General features: G+C 41.8%; 1 protein-coding gene across 1 annotated transcript in view; it reads right to left on the bottom strand.

Annotated features, from left to right (window-relative positions):
• The window catches only part of drosha (drosha ribonuclease III), a 91,125-nt gene that overhangs the window by 37,021 nt on the left and 46,604 nt on the right, over positions 1-7,500 (bottom strand). The gene's annotated exons all lie outside the window — the stretch shown is intronic.

The raw sequence follows: 7,500 nt of genomic DNA, 5'->3' as shown, positions 1-7,500 counted from the left end.
ATCTACCCTCTCAGTTGAGAGAATGCTGCAATCCACTCTCTGTTGATCTCCTCTTCCTCTGTTCAGTCCATCAGTCATTTTATTCAGAGGGGTCTGTGGGATACCCATCACCTTGCCAGACACTTTCACTATATAGCTGAGGTGATTTGTGTCCCTGATGTTTACGTTACCATAGCAGGCAATAATAGAGAAAATAACACGACCTCATTTCAAAATCAAATATTGATGACACACAGAGACAGAGACAGAGACAGAGACAGAGACAGAGACAGAGACAGAGACACAGACACAGTCACAGACACAGACACAGTGAGTGGGATGAATTCCTTCAATGAGCATGGCTTTGGTCTTTGTGGCATTTCATTGGAAGAAGGCTTCATCCCACAGAACATCTACATCTACAGCCCACAGAACATCTACAGCCCGAAGAAAACATCTACAGCCCACAGAACCTCTACAGCCCACAACATTAACATCAACATTGAAATCTATAAGAAATTTCCCAGCTGAAGCATGTGGCTGGAAAGTACCGAACACAGACGAGAAGTCCAAACTTAAAAGCCTGGCATGTGCAAACTGCAGAGAGTCCAGAGCCTCCCCCAGACACCCTTCCAAATTACTCCTTGCACATTCCCCTGAGTTAATCTGCAGAGTCGTGAATAACAAATTGTAAATAAAAAGTATTGAGTGCTTCAGCTAGTTCTTTATAGCTCTCATAGCATGCAGTGCTAACTGGCTTGTTTTCAATTGTGTACTGGCCTTTTATTTTCCTAATTCTGTCCCATGCTGCCTTCAGATTGTCGCTGCTAACATTTTCCTCTTGCTTGTTTTGCTATTGTTACTTAGCACTCTTCATTTCTGCTCTGAACTCCCTCCATGCCTCTCTCTAGCTCTCTTCTCCACCTCTTATTTCACTCCCTCAGAACTCTACCCTCCCCTTCCATGGCAACACTTCCATGACAACCGCAACTCCCAATACCAATTTACACCAATAAATTAAAAAACATATGCAAAACCAGCGCATGCACACATCCCATACAAATTCATACATGAACTTACTTTTGAACAAACACATATCCACAGGGCAGGATTAGAGAAATTGAGAAATAAGTATATGAAAAACACACACACAATGGTGTGTTGATGACATCAATGCCACACAACAGAACACCGGTCACAATGGCCTTTATTACCCATCATGCATTGCAGCTGCCATCTGTGCTGATGCAGCTGGTGGCCCTAAGCAAATGTGGTGCAGGTTTACGATCCAGTGAGAGGCACAGGTGTGTGTGTGAAAGAGAGAGCGAGAGCGAGAGCGAGAGAGAGAGAGAGAGAGAGCGAGAGAGAGAGAGAGAGAGAGAGAGAGAGAGAGAGAGAGAGACTAGTACCGCTCTAAGGGCTTTAGTAGTCAACATACTGGATATGGACTGAGTCAGAAACAAAACTGAATCACAGACGTGAAAAAAGAAAAGAAAGAAAGAAAAAAATGATAAACGAGATAGACAGAAAGAAGAGAACAGGAGGAGAATTTTGCAATAGAAGGAGTTGAACGTGAAAAGGACCCTTGACAGTCATAAGTCAAAGCCACAACCCTCTCCACCCAAAACAAGGTCACATCTGACCTTGGAAACACCCCCCCCCCCCCCCCCCCCCCCACACACACCCACACCCACACACACACACACACACACACACACACAAGTCTAAACCTAAAACCTATACCAAGCTGAACATAGAAAGGCATAAACCAAGGCAAGACATGCTAACACAAATACACAAAGACCACAACACACACTTCCCCCCTGAGAATACACTCATATACACACCACCCACTATTTCTGTTCAGTGACTAATTCCACAAGAGCACTAAGCTAATCAATGATCTCCTGGCATTTTTGCAGATAATGTTCAGCTTTAGAGAACAAAGGGAGAACAAATTAAATAAACAAATAAATCATCAAATGCCTGAGAGCGTGCTCTCTTTTCAACACTCAAAGAAGCCCTTCACACACACAAACACGCGTTCGGCTTATCCATATGGATGTGGATAATGCATTCTTTTCCTGGATTTTGGGACTTTGAATGTTGTAATGGAAATGTATTAAGAACTTAGCGTTGTTGTTTTTTTTTGTAGTTCTTTGCTTACAAGCACTCTTGTTGTTTTGATATTCTATTCTGTTCCGGAACATTCCACAGTTGAGAGATAAGGTGGTCAGACAGACGCAAATGCTTCCCCCTCCCTTTGTTCTCCCTGTCTGGGTCAAGACTTTTCCCGTCGAGTCTTGGAAAACAAGACTTTCGTGAGATACTCTCCTACCCAGGTGCTGTGTTATTCCAACGGGCCTCACCGCCCAACAGTAACGTTCCACTGAAAATGAGGTGCATAGCCACTGAGTAGTTATAAAAAGCTGTGTGTGTTCTTCATTTGGGGACTGGCACTGCCTGAGAGCTGAGGACCCCACCCCTACAAGTGTAAAAGGTTTAACGTTAGACACGTGAAAGCTGTGTGCGAAGTGGCTGAGCTTTATAAGCATCATTTGAAGGCTCATTGAACAGTGTGTGAAGTGTCTGATGCCCACAGCATTGGAGATGTGAGACACTCAATGGCACACAAAAAAAAAAAATTCTCTTTCACTCTCTATTACTTACCCTGATTAAATTACTAAAACACACATCACACACAATCAAATGCATATTACCTGTGGTTTGACTATAGTTCATGTTAGAAGCCATGCTCCTGACTCTAAACTGCACTCTAAACCTACGCTACATGTGAGCTACATGCTAACTTCACCTCTTGTCTCTGAGCAACTACACAATGTCCAGTACAAAGTTCGGGTTATACCTGTGACCTAACTGACACGATGCTCGTTGTTATTGGCGTGCTTCCTTCCATGTTGTTAGCATCCTTCACTCTCTGCTTCGTGGCTAACTGCCTGCTTGGCTCGAGGCTTGGCTCTGCTCCCAGCCCTCTATGAAGGAGCTAGGGGGCTACTCTAGCGAGGAGGTTGTTTCTAGCGCTGCTAAGAAAGTCATGCCTGCTGGCCAAGTTTATCCTTCTCATTATGGCTGAAGCCTCGGCCAAGGATCCTCCCCGACCACCCGATGTGGAAGAAACGACTTCCAAAGGGTAATGTACTTAAAGAGAGCAATCGAAATGTATTGCCCAGAGTGCCGGAGCCCGCCCACACCTGCTGCTAATTGGAGATCTGAAGCTAATTATTTGTTGTCTTGTTGTCTTTGAGTAAGTGTGAAGAGTCAGAGGAGAATGCCAGGGAGAGAAGTGCTAGCCATCGCATAGCGCACTGCTAACCTGCTTGGTCTCCTGCTTACACAACACATACCCTTCCCTGTAAACACATGTTCAAGAGGAATGCAACAGGTTCTCTTCCACAGTTGTGCTTGTGAAATTTCAAAGACCTTGTACTGTGTATCTGAATGGAAATTTCTAAATTTTCCAAAATCCTAAAAGTGGGACGTAAGCTTTCCCTCTCAAAGCAGAGCATGTACTGGGGGATTCCACCAAGGCCTTCAAATAGTTTATCATCAGAGTACTTCATGACTCATAGAAAGAGTAAAAAACGATTCATGGTGCATGAGCATGGGGTTCCACACAGGCTTCAGTTTCAATTTGTTAACTTTGAGTTCTCTCAATCGATTCTCCATTTTTTTTTTTTTGCAGCTCTGGGGACCAGTTTTTAAAATCGCCGGTTAAAAAAGAAACAGGTCTTGTTTCCCTGTAGCGGTCGGGAGCTTTGCGCTGGAATACCTAATCAGCGAGCACAGCATGAGGCTGCGGGAACTCAGCAGAGAACCAAGGGATGACTCAACTCCAAAAGAAGTCTTCTTCTCTCTCTTTTACTTTCTTCTCATGTCTTGTCTTCCACTGCTGGCGTTATTTCTTCGAGTATTAAAAGATATAATAATAACTGAAATGTCATGTATCTGCAGAGAAGCCGATTTTCTTAGAGGTCCTTCAACGGCCAGTTAACGCGTTTTCACCGGGTGTTTTAATATTTTTTATTTGAAGCTAGTGACAGTTACATTAAATAACACCAAATGAGCCATTCAACCACGATTAGGCTCTAATCCCTAAAAAAGAAGGGAACAAATACCAACAAAACTGACAAATACACAAAAAAATCCCAATCCCACCCCAATTTTACTGACAAATAAACACACCAACCCACAGCTGCAAACACACACACACTTGTTATTATAAGGCTGCACAAGCTGATTCCAACATCAAGGCCCATATTAAAAACTGGATAAAGGAGCTGTGAGAGATGGACTTTCCTTCTCCTCTCTCGCCCCTTCTTCTTATACCCCTCTGCTTCCGTGGTTAACAAAAACTGATGATTTTATTTCTTTTATCACTTTTTCTTACTGAAAAGTGATACTCAGCAGATCCGGATTAATCCCCCCTCACCACCTCCCCCACCCAAACTTGTTCTTTAATGTGGCACAGCTTAAAAAGCTTAACACAGCCATGCAATCTCTCTCTCACTCTCAATCAAACACACACACACACACACACACACACACACACACACACACACACACACACACACACACACACACACACACACACACACACACACACACACACACAGTCAGACAGACAGACAGAAAGACAGACAACCTGGAGATGACAGAGACCCACACACACACACCCGCACATCCCAACAGTGGCCTTGTAGAACCTGATAATGTAATAATTTCCCGATAATGTAATAACTCCCAATAATGTAATAAAAATTCCTTCATAAGTCCCTAAAACATGTAATAAAACCTGATAATGTAATAATACCCCGATAATGTAATAAAGTGCAGGTTAGCCTCAATTTTGCAGAACCTGACAATGTAATAATTACCTGATATTGTAATAACTTTGGTTGGTGCTGGTCAACTGTCGTCGTTTTGCGCGGCTGAAAATCCAAACTGTACCAGGCCAATCAAATCGTCTTTTTGCGTGCAGAGGCAACTTAACAGACAACCGTTAATCCCGCCACACTGAAAATCGTGTTGTGCCAGACCCTTGGCTTGCGAGGCTAAAGGCCTATACCAAAATATGAGCAAAACAATAGTGGGTGGTTGTCTACACAGCATCACTACTTGGTCTGAATAACTGGTGTCCCAACATTTCAGCACTGACCAAAGTTTTTACAATATCAGGAATGTATTACATTATCAGGTTCTGCAAAATTGAGGCTAACCTGATAATGTAATAACTTCCAATTAATGTAACATTTTATTACATTATTGGTATGGCGATTGTTACATTATTGGGAAATGCACTTTATTACATTATTGGGATATTATTACATTATCAGGTTTTATTACATCTTTTAGGGACTTATGAGGGATTTTTTATTACATTATCAGGGTTATTACGTTATCAGGAAATTATTACATTATCAGGTTCTACAGGCCTCACCGTCTTTTAAACATCCGTTTCAATCCCCCTCCCTCTTCTTTAAATAAACAGAGTAGAACGTAAATGCAGGACGAAACTTGGACAAAGACCACCAAAGACAGCGATGGGGCTAGCCGTTACCATGGTGAAGAAAAGAGTGAAGAGGGGCGAAGGAGGTGAAGGGGCAGTGAAGAGGCGGGGGGGGGGGGGGGGGGGGGGCAACAGATAAGAGCAGAGACAGAGAGAAAGGCAGTGGAGCAAAGTTCTACTTTTCCACAGTGTGCTAAGTAATTACAGGCCTATACTGAACTCACCCTTCATGAGCTAGATACATGAAAACTGTTATCAGCTAAACAAGCTTTTTAAATAATAACAGTATTTTAGAGAAGTTCAAGTCAGGTTTTAAATCTAAATCACAGTACAGAGACTGCTCTAACTAAAACAGTCAATGATCTTGCAAAGAAGGTCTCAGTTCAGATTTTTTTTTAGATTTGAGTGCTGCATTTGACACAACTGACCACCGCATTCTAATCAATCGGTTAGAAGACTGGGTTGGTCCCTCTGAACTTTACAGAGAGGCAATTTTGTATTAGCCTTGGAGATCACAAATCAAAGAAATATGACATATCTTGTGGTGTTGCAAGGAAGCTGTCTTGGTCCCTTTCTTCTTTCATTATATAGGCTACCGCTGGATAATACCATCAGAGAACACAATATTAACTTTCTTAGCTATGCTCATGATACACAATTACACATTTCTGTCGAGCCAAACGACATATATCCCACGTAAGCTAGGTGACCAAAACAACTGTCTTTCACCGTAGAAATGTAACTCAACAGGATGCTGAGAAGCCTTCATGTTTTTATTTCACATAGACTGGACGACTGTAATGCTGTTTTTACTGGTCTTCCAAAAAAAAGTAAATTGAGGAACTACAGCTATTCGAGAACTCTGCTGCTAGACTTTTAATGAAAAAAAGGAAGGGAGAGAGCACATTACTCCTGCTGCTACATTGCACTGGCACCCTTGGGTTTTTTAATTGATTTTAAAGTTATTCTACTTTTTAAAAGGCAAATTAAAACATTCCTTTTTAATCTAGTTTTTAATTATGTCTTTTTTTATTGTTTTTCATTAGTCTTTTACTTTACTTATTTTATTGTTGTATTCGCTTACTTGTTTGACCTTACCTGTTTCGACCTTTTCTGTTTTGACCCCTTAGATTGAGTGGTTAATGTTTGTGCTTTATCCATTATTATTTTGCATTTTTTGTTGTCTGCTGTGTAAAGTATTTTGAGCTGCCTTCCCTGCGTGAAAAGACTAGAGTAAAGTACTATTATTATTATCAATCATCTTAATCGCCATAATCATCATTAATACTATTATTATTATATTTCAGGGCAGCGCTAGACTACTCTTCACTGGAAACTGATCACGCCCCTTTATTTTCCTCTATTTTTCTCCTTATCCATTTTATGCATTCCATCTAATTGCACCACTGTTTTTCCTTATTTCCTCCTCTGCACCTCTGCTAGAGAGAACGAGTGAGCGATGAAACCGAGCTTTAAAGCAGAGATGACCATAGAAGTTTCGTTGGAGGCCAAGCATGCCACAGTGGCTACCGTGGGTGTCGTGAACACAGGCTTTCTGAGGCTATAAAACAGACCAAAAACAGCCAAAGGCCACAAAGAGCTGAACACCTGACCTGAAACTGCTGCAACTGACTGCGCTTCGTGTCATTGTCAAGTATTATATTATACAACAGAATTACTGGATAGTCGAGTAGTTTTATGAAGGGCCACAGCGAACTTTTCAGAAGAATAATGGCATTTATGGATGTATGGCTGGAGGAAGAGTAATATACATAATTTTGGTGGTAGCGGGAGCGGCATGGATTGAATAATGGAGAGTGAAACCACAAGGGTGTGTTTTGAAGCCAAAAGTAACAGACAGAACTGATGAATCATGACCGAGCTAACAGGCTTCATACAGCTGCCAAGTCAAAAAACTCTACTCAGGACTCAAGTAAATCAGTTAAGTTCATACTGAGTGGAACCTGACTGGTTGGAACTCATTGGTATTGAAG

Source organism: Sprattus sprattus, assembly GCF_963457725.1.
Source record: "Sprattus sprattus genome assembly, chromosome: 17".
Classification (NCBI taxonomy): domain Eukaryota; kingdom Metazoa; phylum Chordata; class Actinopteri; order Clupeiformes; family Clupeidae; genus Sprattus; species Sprattus sprattus.
The sequence above is the reverse complement of the archived record's forward strand: the minus strand, read 5'-3'. Positions and strand labels throughout refer to the sequence as shown.